The sequence below is a fragment of the Canis aureus genome, chromosome 12 (assembly GCF_053574225.1).
Source record: "Canis aureus isolate CA01 chromosome 12, VMU_Caureus_v.1.0, whole genome shotgun sequence".
Classification (NCBI taxonomy): domain Eukaryota; kingdom Metazoa; phylum Chordata; class Mammalia; order Carnivora; family Canidae; genus Canis; species Canis aureus.
In genome coordinates this window covers 51,082,073-51,095,928 of record NC_135622.1, presented here as the reverse complement: position 1 = coordinate 51,095,928, position 13,856 = coordinate 51,082,073, and the positions used below count along the sequence as shown (strand labels likewise).

Genomic DNA, 13,856 nt, shown 5'->3' with positions numbered 1-13,856 from the left:
ATGGCTATATTAATTAACCTAAACATTGCCAGAAATACCTGTGTAGGCTTTGATGTAGGAGCTGAGGAAAATGACTAGAGCAAGGAAAATCCAGTTTCATTATGCTTGGTGCTTTGTTATTTCATCAAGCAAATTAGTTTTTCCTTGTATAAAAAACACCCACAAAACATATGTAAATGGTTTTGTCTTTTCTTACAATTGGGTAAACATGCCTAAGTGGGAGCAAAAAGCAGAGGAAAGACCCTGAGATGTTCATTCCTGAAATGGAATACTGTGTGGATTTGGCCCCGTAGCCCAGGGGGTAATTGGGATGTGTATTATTCTTGGATGTGAAGGCCAAAAGGAAAGAATTCTGAGACCTTAAAATGGAAAGGTTGGGTGTTACTCAGCCTCTGATGATTGTCTTCAAAGTCAACAAATTCAAACAGCTAGAGTTGAGAGAAGTTATATCTGTGGTGGGGATAAAAGATCAATCTTGGTCTTGCTTGCCCCCTTGGTTTTTACTTTAGCTACTTTATTTTAACTTTCTTATTGCAAATATTACTTATTTTAATGAATCTGAGCATTTAAAAAATTTTATTTATTTATTCATGAGAGACACACAGAGAGAGATAGAGATAGAGAGAGAGAGAGAGAGAGAGAGGCAGAGACACAGGCAGAGGGAGAAGCAGGCTCCATGCAGGGAGCCCAATGTGGGACTCGATCCCAGGTCTCCAGGATCACACCCTGCCAAAGGTGACGCTAAACCACTGAGCCACCAGGGCTGCCCGAATCTGAGCATTAAAGCATTTGCAAATGCCTCTTTGAGGATCTCTTTTTTTGGTGGGAGTGGGTGGAGTAGGCTGAGAATCTTGTGTCTTCCTAGTCTCTTCTTAGCAAACATTTGGATTGCATTTTATTTTTGGACCCTAAGTTCCTAATTTGAGAGACTATCTTCTCTTTGGTATGTGCTTTTGATTGCAAAAAAGTAGATTAGTCCAATATTTCCCACCCTAAATCAAGTTTTTGAGAACCATAAATAGGCCATTAAAAACTTTATACTTTTCCAGTGAGATTAGGAGGGGAATGTTCCAGTGAGTTCACACCATTGTTTTAATGTCTCTGAGTGATCACAAGAATAAGCCAAAAATCACACAATCAACCTCTAAGATGAATAAGACCTAGAATAAGAAACAAAACAGTTTAAAACTGATATACAATTCTTTTATAAATAACTGAATTATCTTTCCCAGGAGTGCCATGTATAGGGTAATATTTCTTATAAATAAGAAATTATTATTTCTCATACTTTTTTCCATAGTTATTATTGATCTTTCTTACCACTGCCTCAAACTATGAAACATATAGGTTATTCCCGCATGTAAGCAGCAGTCTTTCTGGTCTATAGATTCTGGTTATTCTAATGGTAGTAGATAATAAATTTTAGCATTGAGGAACCGTTAGAAAAATAATGCAGTTACTTGGTATAATGAGGATAGTTATATTAGGTATAGCTCAAAGGTGATTATTTGGTTAATATTTATTTGCCAGATATGATGACACTAGAATTATAGTAAAAGTAAATTATTATTTAAGGGTAAATCTATATGGAGGAGAATTGGTTCTGAATGTGTAAATGTCATTTAATCTTGGTAATAGATATTTGTATTAAAAAGTGAAGAGTGGTATAGATCATTTTGTAATCAATACCAGTAATAAAGAAGGTCAGGTACATGGAAAAATATTTAGGAATGCACATGGAAGAGAATCTGGGATTAGAAGATCAGAAATGATATTACATAGTCCTATTTTCCTGGTAAATTACAAAGCTGATTCCCCCTTTTAATCTTTAATATGGTAAAGAGATGTTATTGAGGTTGCTAAAGTTCATGTCTGGCAAAATATCTTGATATTCTGAAGCAGTAAATATCATTGAGTATCAAAGGGCTTTGGGAGGTATGTGTGTGGTTAAATGTGTCTCTTTGTGTGTTTCTGATTAGGGAAGATTAGGCTGAATGGATAAACTGTCAACCCAGGGGATTTTTAATTTTTAGGCCTGGAATAGAACCAGCCTTGGCTGACATACTGGAAGAGGGATGATTAATGGAATTGGAACTAATTTTAAGGACATGTCTATGTTTTAAAACAAAAAGTCGGCATGTGGTATTATTGGCAAATTGCTTGCATGATGAGTCTTAACAGAGTTCTTTCCACATGGGTTACCTGAATAAGCAGAGAGAACTACTTGTACTGAGCAACTATTATATATGATAATATTTTCTAGAACGGCAAAAAATTTATACATTACTGGTGTAAAATTGATCACTTGATTAGAGTATGAATTCCAGAAATATAATTTGGTATATGTAAAAATAACACTCAGAACAAGGAGAACATAATAATTATTCATAACTTGTGCTCTGATAGGAAAACAATCTGGGAAATGAAAAGTTAAATTAAGGACTTTCAGGTCGAAGATCAAGGACTGAGTATCTTTACCTCTACTCTTCCTTGAAACCTCACTAAAATGGCATGAAAAGATTTTCTAAGCATACATATACAAGAGCACAGAGAAACTGAGAAATGGCTACAGCAATAAGGTGGGTGCTATACCACTTAGCTGACTTGGAAATAAAACTGAATGCTAAGTCAGCAGTAGAGAAAGCTGAGCAGCTACTCAATCTGCACCACACATCTCCCAAGAGGCTCAGAAATTGTCAGCACCAGGTACCTCTGCAAGCAGGGAGGATGAAGTGTAGGAAGAAGTTGTTGAAAACAGGAGGTTGGATTAAATTTTGCTTCAAAATGCAGTTAAAACACCAGTTTTCCTCCCTCCTCTGCTCAGCTGGAAAACGACTCCTCTCCCACCTTGGCAGAAGACTGGACGTTTATTCTCTGGAGAGGTAAAGCTGCATGTCTCTGGACTGGGAATATTAGGTACATTTGAAAGAAGGGAAATCTTACCACAAATTGAGAGATTTCATCAGTTTGTGCTCTGAATGTTGGGTGTTCTGTATCGCTCTTTTCCTACTTTGCTCTCAGAACACTAGAAGCCTGATATGTACTTCCTTGGCTTGTGCTTCTTTAAGAGACTGGATGATTCTTTTTCTGTACAGAATTTGAGTGGTCAAGAAGAAAAAACCGGAAAACATACATCAATGCTGACTTCAATGAAATAAACTGGTCACATCACTCCTTAAAGTGAAGGACGGTTGACAAGCAGTGTTCAATGGTGTCCATTAGTATTTACAGATCCACTCATAAACATGGGCGGAGAGCCAAAGATCCCCAGGTATTTGAGCAAAGTGCCTAATTGAAAATACAAAGACTAAAATAAGTAAATAGAAAGCAACAACATGAATGGAAAGATTATGCAGGGAGATAAAATTAAAAGTATCATTGTATTTAAAAGACACTATATCAATGAAACAAGAATCATATGCCACAAAAAGGAATTCCATGAATCTAAGAAAAAGGTCTTAAAAATTAAATATATAAAATATGATAAAATGGTTAGAATCTTTAGAAGCTAATGGTGAGAAATTCCTTCATAAAGCAAAATAAATGGAGATATAAAATAGGAAAGTAAAAAATAAGAATATTAGAAGATCATCTCAGGAGGATCAAAATACAAAATTATAGTTTTCAATAGAAAAAAACAAAAGAAAATCATCAAGAAATAATTCAATTATCTCTCAGAATTGGGAAGATGAGTTGTATAATAAAATGGATAGGAAATATCTGGCAAAATGGATCAAAATGGAACCAAATCCTGTCATTTCAGAATATTAATGGCCAACAGAAGATCTTGAAGCTCCCAGAAAGAAAAAGAAATCAGATACACCAAAGGTTATGAATAGAATGGCTTTAGTCACTATAGAAACAGAACAGTACCTTTGAAACATTTATGGAAAGGCCTTCCAGATTTTCAGAGAAAATGTTTTCCAACCTAGAATTCTGTACTCAGTCAAACCAGCCATTAAATATGAGAGTAGACTAAAGATATTTTGGGATAGCCAATATCACTAAAAATATACCTCCTATTCACTCTTTCTCAAAAAACTACTTTAGCATGTACTCTACCAACCAGGGAAGTAAAAATAAGAGAAGAGGGGATCTTGGAGATGAGATCTCAGTCAAGCAAGTAGCAAAAGGAATGCCCCTAATGGTAGTTGGCAGAGATATCTAGTAGTCAGTAAAAATCTCTTTTCTTGTCCTTTTATGCACATAGTTAGACTGTATCTACCAATTCCCTTGCATTAAATGTGGCCTGAGGACTGAGTCAGATGGATAAACTGTGTTACTTCCAGGCAAAAGAAGTGCTTTTTCTAACTCCCTTTGAGGCCTCTGTATGCAGAGGATTCAAGGTCCCAGGAGATGGTAAATTTACAAGATGAACAACAAACAAACCAACAAACAAACCCTGGATCCCAACCTTACCACATGGAGGAGAAGACACCCACCAATCATGGGCTGCCATCTTGGATTGTTACATGAACAAGAAATAAGTTTCTGTTCTGGGAATCTGTTATTGCAGCCTACCTTAGGGATGCTGAAAAGAAATGGTAGGATAAAAGCTGCATAACAGGCCTAGATAGTAACTAGTCCAGATTGGAGCAAGTCAGAAGCTCTGGAATAAAAGTTTTCCAAGAAGATGAAACTGATAGAAAACTGGATGTATTTAAACACTGGGGAAAAGTTTGGGGGTGAATTAGTCATAATAACACAGGCAACGAAGAAAACAAAAGTAAATAAAACATCCATTGAATCCAAAGAGAACAAAGTTTATGCAAGATAGGAAAAGTAATTAAAGCTTTCTGCATGGCTCACTTGTAAATAACATTTAGGTAACCTTAATGGATTGATCTGAGCAACATAAAAATATACCTTTATTGGGGGGGATGGAAGTCTGAAGGTGTGTGTGTGCATAGTAATGTAGGGTGGGGAAAGAGCATTAAGCCCATATTGCCTATTTCAGCGTATGTGCTGCCGAAGCGAGCAGTAAGCCCGTGTCTCCTATCTTGAGAAGTCAATATCTATGCCTAAAACTGAAAATCAAAAATTAACAATATAAGCACTTTGTATATATGTATAAATATACTTAAACATTTCTTTGGAAAGTTGGAGAGTAGAAAGCACTGAGGGAGGGGAATATTGCAGTTGTTACAGTAAGGAAAGCCTAGTTTATAATAGTCCTAAGATGTACTTTACTGTTTAAATTATATGTATGCATAAACTATATTAAAAAAGAAACTGTATTTCTAAAACATTGTACTCACATTTCTTATAAAAATATTCCATATTATTAAAAAACAACTATAATATTAAAGTTCAGTCAGAGTGAAACAAAATGGATCTGTTAATAGTAGAGTGAATGGACAATTTCCTCTGCTTTGAGGCTATAGTAGAAACTAAAGAGGAAGATAACTGTGATAAAATAAAACTAAAAAGAAACAAATCTGAAAATACTTTATCAATTCTGAAAAAGGTTAATTTATATCATCAAGTATCTCATTCAATATATAAGAAAAAGTATCAAGACCTTAATAAATGAATAAAAAAATGTATTTGATAGGAAACGGAGTTGACTAATTATTGAAAAGATCCAATTTGCTGTTGAATAAGCAAATAAATGAAGTTACCTTTATACTTATTCCAACTTAAAAATGATAACTATTGGAATTAGTGATAAGCTTGTGTTTTATATGCAAATACAGCTAATCTCAATGCAGATTTTTATATTTTACTTGAGAATATGATAATTGGTAGCATTAATAATGTGGAATCTTCAAACTCTTTAACAAGGACACAGAGACCTAAATACTTATCCTAAGTCAATGATTAAAGAAAAAAAATCATGCAAGATAGGAGAATGATGAAATAAATTATATTTCCTCACACCACAGAACTGCAACATAATTATAAAAATTATCCCATGACTTGATCAGTTTATTATATAGTAAATATATAAATGCAGAATACAGTACTGTAATTGTAATTGGTATGTAAAATATAAATGCCCATAGACCAAATCTTAACCATTTACAAAATTTGGATCAATTACTATAGGCTGCTGAGATAATCTATTTTTATCTTTAGAAATTTCTTTAATGTTACAAATGAGATTTGAAGTTCAAGTGTTATCTGCAACACTTGCCAGTTGCTTAATTTAGACAAGGCACAGATATTATTTCCATATGAGGATAATATAAATAATATCTACTCACCTACCTCAGAGCATTTTCATGAGAATCCAATACTATAATATATATCAAAACACTTGGTAAATATAAAGCACTTTAGTAGTATGTGGAGTTATTATTATTATTATCATCAGTGCTATGGAGAACACTGCTTTGGCACAATTATTCTTTCTCAACCACAGACAGAGAGCTTTATCTCCCTGCTTCCATATGTGACACATTAGAAGTTACTTGAGCTCAAGGTCAGTTTTTAACTTTGGCTTCTTAGAGAAGCAATGGAATAAACCAAAGATCAATGTGAATTTTTTCCAAGAAAATCATCCAAAAGGAATACCCAGGGAGTGATGGAAAGCATTCCAAGGACCCCACAGGAAGAACAAGTCTTTGTCTTAGAGCTTGGATTGCTCCAACAACTTTCTTAGCCATTGTTCTTCTCCTCATTGGATAAGACTGGCTCCTTGGGCAAGTCTTATTACATTTCAGTGTCTATTAGGGGCTAAGTGTCTTTGAGAGTTCAACCAGAGGGGCTTAGCCATATGACTTCTTCAACTTTAAAAGATGGTAATATTTAGGCACAAACATTACAGATGCATTCAAGATAAAATTTGATTTCTTTTCACATAATTAAAAATATATATCAGTAATTTTTCAACCAGGGAGACTCCTTGTATCCACCAATTAAAGTTTAGGAATAATCATTTGGGAATATTTCTATGAACATTCTAGGTTGTTTTTTGACTGTCAGTGTGAACTTGGACTTCAATTGCTGTTTTCATGTTTTGTTGTGTTGGAAGTATGAAAAGTAATATAGATATGAAAATATGTACTGGAGTTGCCTAGTTATTACTTCTGAAGAATAATACTTGTAAAATGAGTTTTGCTAATCTCTGTCTCCTTCAGTGAAATGTCCATTTGCCCATTTCATAGTTGGATTGTTTTTAACTATTCTATTGAGTCTATATAATATATAAACATAATATACATAATATATACATATGTATATATATGACACTAGTTCTTTGTTAAATATATAATTTGCATATTTTCTCCAGTCTGTAGCTTTTCTTTTCATCCTCTTAACAGGGTCTTTCATAAAGCAAACATTTTTAATTTTGTTTAGGTTCCATTCATCAATACTTCCTTTGTGTATCATGTTTTTGGTATTGAGTCTAAGAACTCCCTGACTAGCCTTTTATCTTGAAGATTTCCTCTTATGTTTTTTTCTACAACTTGTATAGATTTACACTTTACATGTTTAAGTTCATGATCCATTTTGAAAGAAATTATATAGCAAGTGTGGAGGGGTTGTTTTTTGTTTTTGTTTGTGTGTGTGTGTGTGTGTGTGTGTGTGTGTTTTCACTTGAATATCCAATTGTTCCAGCTGTATTTCTTGAAAAGGCCTTCCATCCTATACTGAATTGCTTTTGCAATTTTATCAGGAATCAATTGGATATATTTGTATGGTTATATTGATCTGTATGTTTCATTCCTCTAATACTACTCTAATATTATAGCTGATTAGTAACTTAATATTGACTATAGAGTGATCAATCCCACAGTTTTCTTCTTTTTTGGATTGTCCTAAGTATTATAGTCATTTTGCTTTCCCATATAAATTTTAAAATAAGCTTATATATGTCTATAAAGTACCTTGAAGGGGTTTTGTTAGGAATTATATTAGGTCTTTAGCTAAATTTAGAAGAATGGACATCTCTACTATTCTGAGTCTTCCTATAAATGAGCACAGTATACATTTCCATTTACTTAGGTCTTTAAAAAATTTATTTCATTAGCATTTTGTAATTTTCAGATGTAAGTCCTATACATATTTTGTTAAATTTATACCTAGGTATTTCATTTTCTTTAGAGGATGGTAAATGGTATTGTTTTTAAATCTGTTTCCACATACTCACTGTTAATATAGATACGTTGTAAGCTTTTTTCTGTAACCTTGCTAAACTCACTAATTTGTTCTAAAAATTTATTTTATTTTTTATTTTTAAAGTTACTTTATCTATTTAATAGATATTTTTAATTATTTATTTGACAGAGAGAGAGAGTAAGAGAGAGAGCACACAAGTTGGTGGAGCAGCAGGCAGAGGGAGAGGAAGAGGGAGAAGCAGGTTCCTGGTTGAGTAGAAAGCCCCACGCAGGGCTTAATCCCAGGACCCTGGTATCATGACCTGAACTGTAGGCAGATGCCCAGCTGACTGAGCCACCCAGATGCCCCTAAGAATTTTTTTAAAAGTTTCTTATGACTTTCTAAGTACACAATCATGTCAGCAAATAGGGATAGTTTCCTTTGTTCCTCTCCATTCTGTGTGCTTTTTATTTCTCTTCCTGGTCTCATTGCACTTGCTAGGACTTATAGTACTATGTTAAATAAGAGCTGTGATGACAGACATCCTTGCCTTGTTTTGTTCTTGTTCATAGGAGGAAAGCATTGTCTTTTTGCATTAAATATAATGGTAGCTATTGGATTTTTTGCATATGCTTTTTATAAAAATCAAGTTAAATAGTTCCTTTCTATTTTCAACTTGCTGAGAGGTGTTTTTATTTTAATCATGAATGGGTTTTGGATTTTGTCTAATTTTTTTTTTTTTGCATTAATTGACATCACATAATTTGACTTCTTTAGATCCTTTTATAACTGGAATAGATACCATTTGTTCATTGTGTGCAATTCTTTTGATTCATTGTTGGGTTTGATTTGCTGATATTTTGTTGAAGTTTTTTGTGCTCAAATTAATAAGAGGTATCATCATATTTTTCTCATGAATTAATTTGTCTTTACTTCTCTACTTAACCATTACCATACCATTACTCATTTTAGAGTTGTGCCATGATTGATTCTCTCATTGTTATACCTTTTACTTATTTTCCTGATTCTAGGTTTTTTCTTCCTATTATAACATTGATGTAACATTTTAGTGTATACAATTATTTTTGTGTTTTGCTTTATTTACATACAAAAGAGTCCTAGAAGAGGATAAACATAAAAGATAAAGTCACAAAGAAACATAGGTTTTGGTGTCAGGAAGACAACAATTCCGCTCCTAACTATATTGCTTTCTAGATGGTCACTTAATCTGCCTGAGCCTACATTGTCTTCTTAACATGGGTACTAACTTAGGTAATATATATATAAAATGCTTAGTCCATACTGGCTACTTACACATCTTATGGAGCATTTCTTTCCTCTCTTCTCCTGCTTCCTCTACTCCTCAGTCTCACTCTTTTACTGAATATAATTATGATGAGTTAGCTAGCATGGCCCTTTAAGGAAGATTTTTAAAGTATCTGATTTTAAAATAATAATTGATACTAATATTTTAAACAGTCTTCATTTTATCTCTGTAAAATTATCATTTTTTTAAGTAAAACTAAATTAATTGGGAGTGGGATAAAGAGACTGTAGGATTTATTGTGTGTGAATGTGAATGTGGGTAAAACAGAGATTTTGTTTGTGAGATACAAGGTTATATTAAAAAAAAATAGGAAAACCATATTAGTAAATATTAAACATGGCATGGCAATCACATGCCTCTTAATTTCCAAAAGTCTCTCTATTCCTTAACAACCATATTTGAATTTCTCATAGATGGTAATTTCACTATAAAGAGACCCAGAGGATTTCCCCCTGCTGTTTTCAGTGATGATGATGATGATGATGATGATGATGATAATGAAGGAGAAATAGGCAGAGGAGAGGAAAGAAAAAGGGAAAGGAGGTGAGCTGGGTAAGATTAGTTAATATAAATCATTTGTTGAGAACCTACCTGGTGTTTGGACATTTCTTTGTACTTCTGATGATGAATCTAGGGTTGTTTCTGCCTTCCCCTTCCTATTATCTTTATTTATTTTCATCTTATTTGAGCATACTGAGAGGGTATACCAGCAATAGAAGATGGTCCAGTTCTCTGCACTTTATCATATTGCCTACTCTTCCTTTGAAATTATTTACTAACTTTTATAAGGTTGATAGCCATAATGTTAACCTATTAGTCTCTCATTCTTAGTGAGCTGTGCTGCTTTCTTTTATAAATTATGATTGGAGGGCAGCCCGGGTGGCTCAGCGGTTTAGCACTGCCTTCAGCCCAGGGTGTGATTCTGGAGATCTGGATCGAGTTCCACATCAGGTTCCCTGCATGAAGCCTGCTTCTCCCTCTGCCTGTGTCTCTGCCTCTCTATCTCTCTCTCTCTCTGTGTCTCTCATGAATAAATAAATAAAATCTTTTAAAAAATAAAAAAATAAATTATGATTAGAGTAAATCAGAATTGAGAGTCAAATTATAATGAATAAAGAATTCTTTCACCATTTTTAATATTTTATTCATTTCATTTGGTTTATATCAGAGTTGTGTATAAGTTTACAGGATGATAAATTTTTATATGTGTTTGTTATTATTACTATTTTTTTACTCATACAAGATCTTTGAGGTGCTGGGTCATGCACCTTTGGTTTTCAAACCTGGATAATTTTATTTTGAGAAGTCATGTGACTCAATATTTTTGGGACTAGCTGTATCTATGCACAAAGCCCTGCCTTGGCTTCACCTTTGAACCTGGGTTCCTCGAAGACCCAGTTTCCTATTCACCTCAGCTCATGATCCCCAATGGGAGAGTGAGGCACTGTTCAGCCAAGTAGGCTGAAGAGCCTGTCTTTCTCCAAACAAAAGCTAATCATGAGTTTCCTGGAAGAGAGAGATAGTTTGACTGTTTGGTCAGGAAAATGCCATGGTGAGGTAAACTTGCCTGACTCTACTAGTCTTTAAGGACTAATCTTTTTATATGAGAAGAATTACAGAGAAGATTACATGTCATGAACTCTAATGGGCACCAAGTAGGCTCTTGGGGATAGGGAGATTGGTTGGAAGGGGTGCTTTTAGTACCCAAAGGAAAATAGGTGGCATAATTTAACATAATGCAATATTTCTGTCATTCATTTCTATCACTATTCTAAATCTGAATATACTCTTCATTAAATGTATCAGCTTAAGAAATCTACTATGGTCATAGTTGACTAATATGTCACCTCACATATAATCATGACAATCTGAGATTAACCGGCTACTGAGTGCTACTTTTATGATGCTTTTGCTAGCAGATTCTTACTTAGAAATGTGAACATTTGGCAGATATACTCATATTTGACTCTCTGCTGTACAAGTTTCTTAAATCTGAAAAAGTAGCCAGATTCTCACTTGATAGTTCTTGAGTCTTTAAATTTTTTCATGCATCAAATAAAGATTTTTTTCAAGAAAGGATTTTAAAGAGCCACATTCCACATCCTTTGTAAGTTATGGTAGTTAAAAAAATGAAAAATACATTACTCATTCATTTAGAAGTAATTTGAGAATACATGTCCCAAGCATCATCCTAGTTTCTGTAAGGTGATACAAAAATGGATATGGTTAAGTCCATCCATCCATTCACTCATTCAGTCAGGTTGTCAGTCAATAAACACTATTGAGACAACTTAATAAAATATGGTTTCCATTTGTAGTGTAGGATTCCTACCTAACAAGATTATTGAGATCCTTTGGGTTAATTATGAAATGAATGTAAGAGATCATTGATGCAAGTGATGAAACTTCATGCTTGGGGACGTTTGTTCAACATCAAACAAGTCAGCCTCTATGTTCTCCTGACCATACAAGGTACTGTGAACACACACTAATTTACCTTAATTGAATAAAAGTTCATCATATACTTATGGAGTTCCACGTTCTAAGCTAGGTACTGGGAATAACCAGATGAAAGAAGCATGCTTGTCTTTGAAGAACTTGATAGGAATGGAGATAAGGATTCTCAGGAATTGTGTGATGGTATGAGTGATATTGAATACTGAGGAAGGAGCAGAAGTTTCCTGACAGTAGTGATACATGGACTGAATTTCAAAATGCTGAAGCAGCTGGGACATCAGTGTTTCAGCCACAAGTGGAAGGGATCAGAGATCTGAGAGAGCTTGCTCTTTTGGAGGGACTACATGGCATGTGTTATTACTGGAGCATGAAGTCTATGGAAGAGCATTGGGAGAGGTCCTGGAAGCTGGGAGAGAGCATTTGGAGATTCTTCTGAAAGGGATGATGAGTCAGATTCTACTTTCCGTCTGACCTGCCAGTATTTCACTGGCACATTTTCCCCCCCAGCACATCTGATGAATTTGTTGTATTTTTACTTAAAATAATAGTAGTATTATTTGAGCTCCTCAGTGGTAGAAAACAAAGAATAATTATGAAGACAGCTCCAGTGTCAAGACATGTTCCTCATTGGTGCTACCTCTCAAGTGAGTTATATGAAGCACCTTCAGTTGTATTTATTCCTCTGGTCCTCTGCACAGACTAATGGGATAAAATGAAATTTCTTTTGTTTGCTAGATAAGGAAATGGAAGCCCTAAGATAGAAATTGGCTTTTGCCAAGCCACACAGGGAACCAATGGCTGGACTAGAATCCAGATCCAGAGCTCAGGCTCTTGGTCCTAGTGCAGTGTTTCTGCCATGAATCGTGTAGGCTCTGTTCTGCTGTGATCACAGTGTGCACTGACCCACTCTCAGAGTGTACAATTTAGAATGTGAAGCAGGTGAATCCATTACCATCTCATGTTTCTAGACAGCATTCAGTCCTTTATTAACTACCCACTGTGTGCATTTTCATGCTCAGGAATGTGTAGGAAGTCAGTCTAGGGATTTGAATTCCACCTCTGATTCTACATACCTCTTAATTTTGAGCAGATTCTCAAATTCGACTTTTTATTTGCTCACATATAAAAGTGGGCCCAGTGATAGTATCTAAAACACAAGATAATATGTCCTTAGCAGAGGACCTGGCATATGTTAATCTCTCAAAACCATTATATAGTAGCTAAAGTGATTAATAACATCCTGGTCCTGCATTCTCTGTGCTTTAGCCTAGTGAGAACACCAAAATTCAGAAGACAAATTTAAGAAGTTTCAACAGGACTTAAAGGCAGAAAATTCTGGGCATTCCAGACCTTTATTACTATTTTTTAGCATAATGGAGTCAAGCATTTTTGGCTATTTACCCTTTCTGTGGCTTCTTACTGTTCTGCCCAAAATGCATGGTTGCTAAAGAAAAACACCTACTGGTGAGGGAAATGGATTGACTTACTATTGGGAACAACATCATCTTCTTTCCCTCTACTACCTCCTATACCACTAACTGCTCTAAAAGTTCTTCTGTCCTCTCCTGTAGCTGTTTTTCTTGGCCTACTGAGAGTTTTTTTTTTTTTTTCTTCTTCTTCTTGAGTATCTCATGGAATTGGGAGTTACTCCATTAGTTATGGCAGTACCCATAAGCCTGTCACGGATAGACATGGAGCCATGGATAAGTATGAGTTAGGTCCTCACTGCACACACCCACACATTCTCACATACCACACACACACACACACACACACACACACATCCCATATACACGTGCATACCACACATGCACAAACACAGACAGAACATTCCTGTTTCCATTTAGTTTGGCTTCTTAAATGAAATAGTTTATGTAAGTAAGACCATAGGTTAAGTACGCCCATGTTGAGAGATCTGACAAACGAGTCTGGCCTGAGAGGCATTTTTTATATCATAGGGCTTAAATAGCATCATTTTCAGGGGTCAAGCCCTACTGGGCCTGGCTTGGGGTTCTCTGCCAGTTTTGAG

The 13,856-nt window shown here is 34.9% G+C and overlaps 1 long non-coding RNA gene across 4 annotated transcripts in view; it reads left to right on the top strand.

Moving 5' to 3' along the window:
- The window catches only part of LOC144324701 (uncharacterized), a 136,868-nt gene that overhangs the window by 66,381 nt on the left and 56,631 nt on the right, over positions 1-13,856 (top strand). For 3 of the 4 annotated variants that reach the window (XR_013390134.1, XR_013390133.1, XR_013390135.1), the window contains one exon: positions 9,784-9,913. The exons of the other annotated variant lie outside the window; for it this stretch is intronic. This is a non-coding gene — a long non-coding RNA (uncharacterized LOC144324701). The remainder of the gene's footprint in view (positions 1-9,783; positions 9,914-13,856) is intronic. 4 annotated transcript variants of the gene reach the window in all.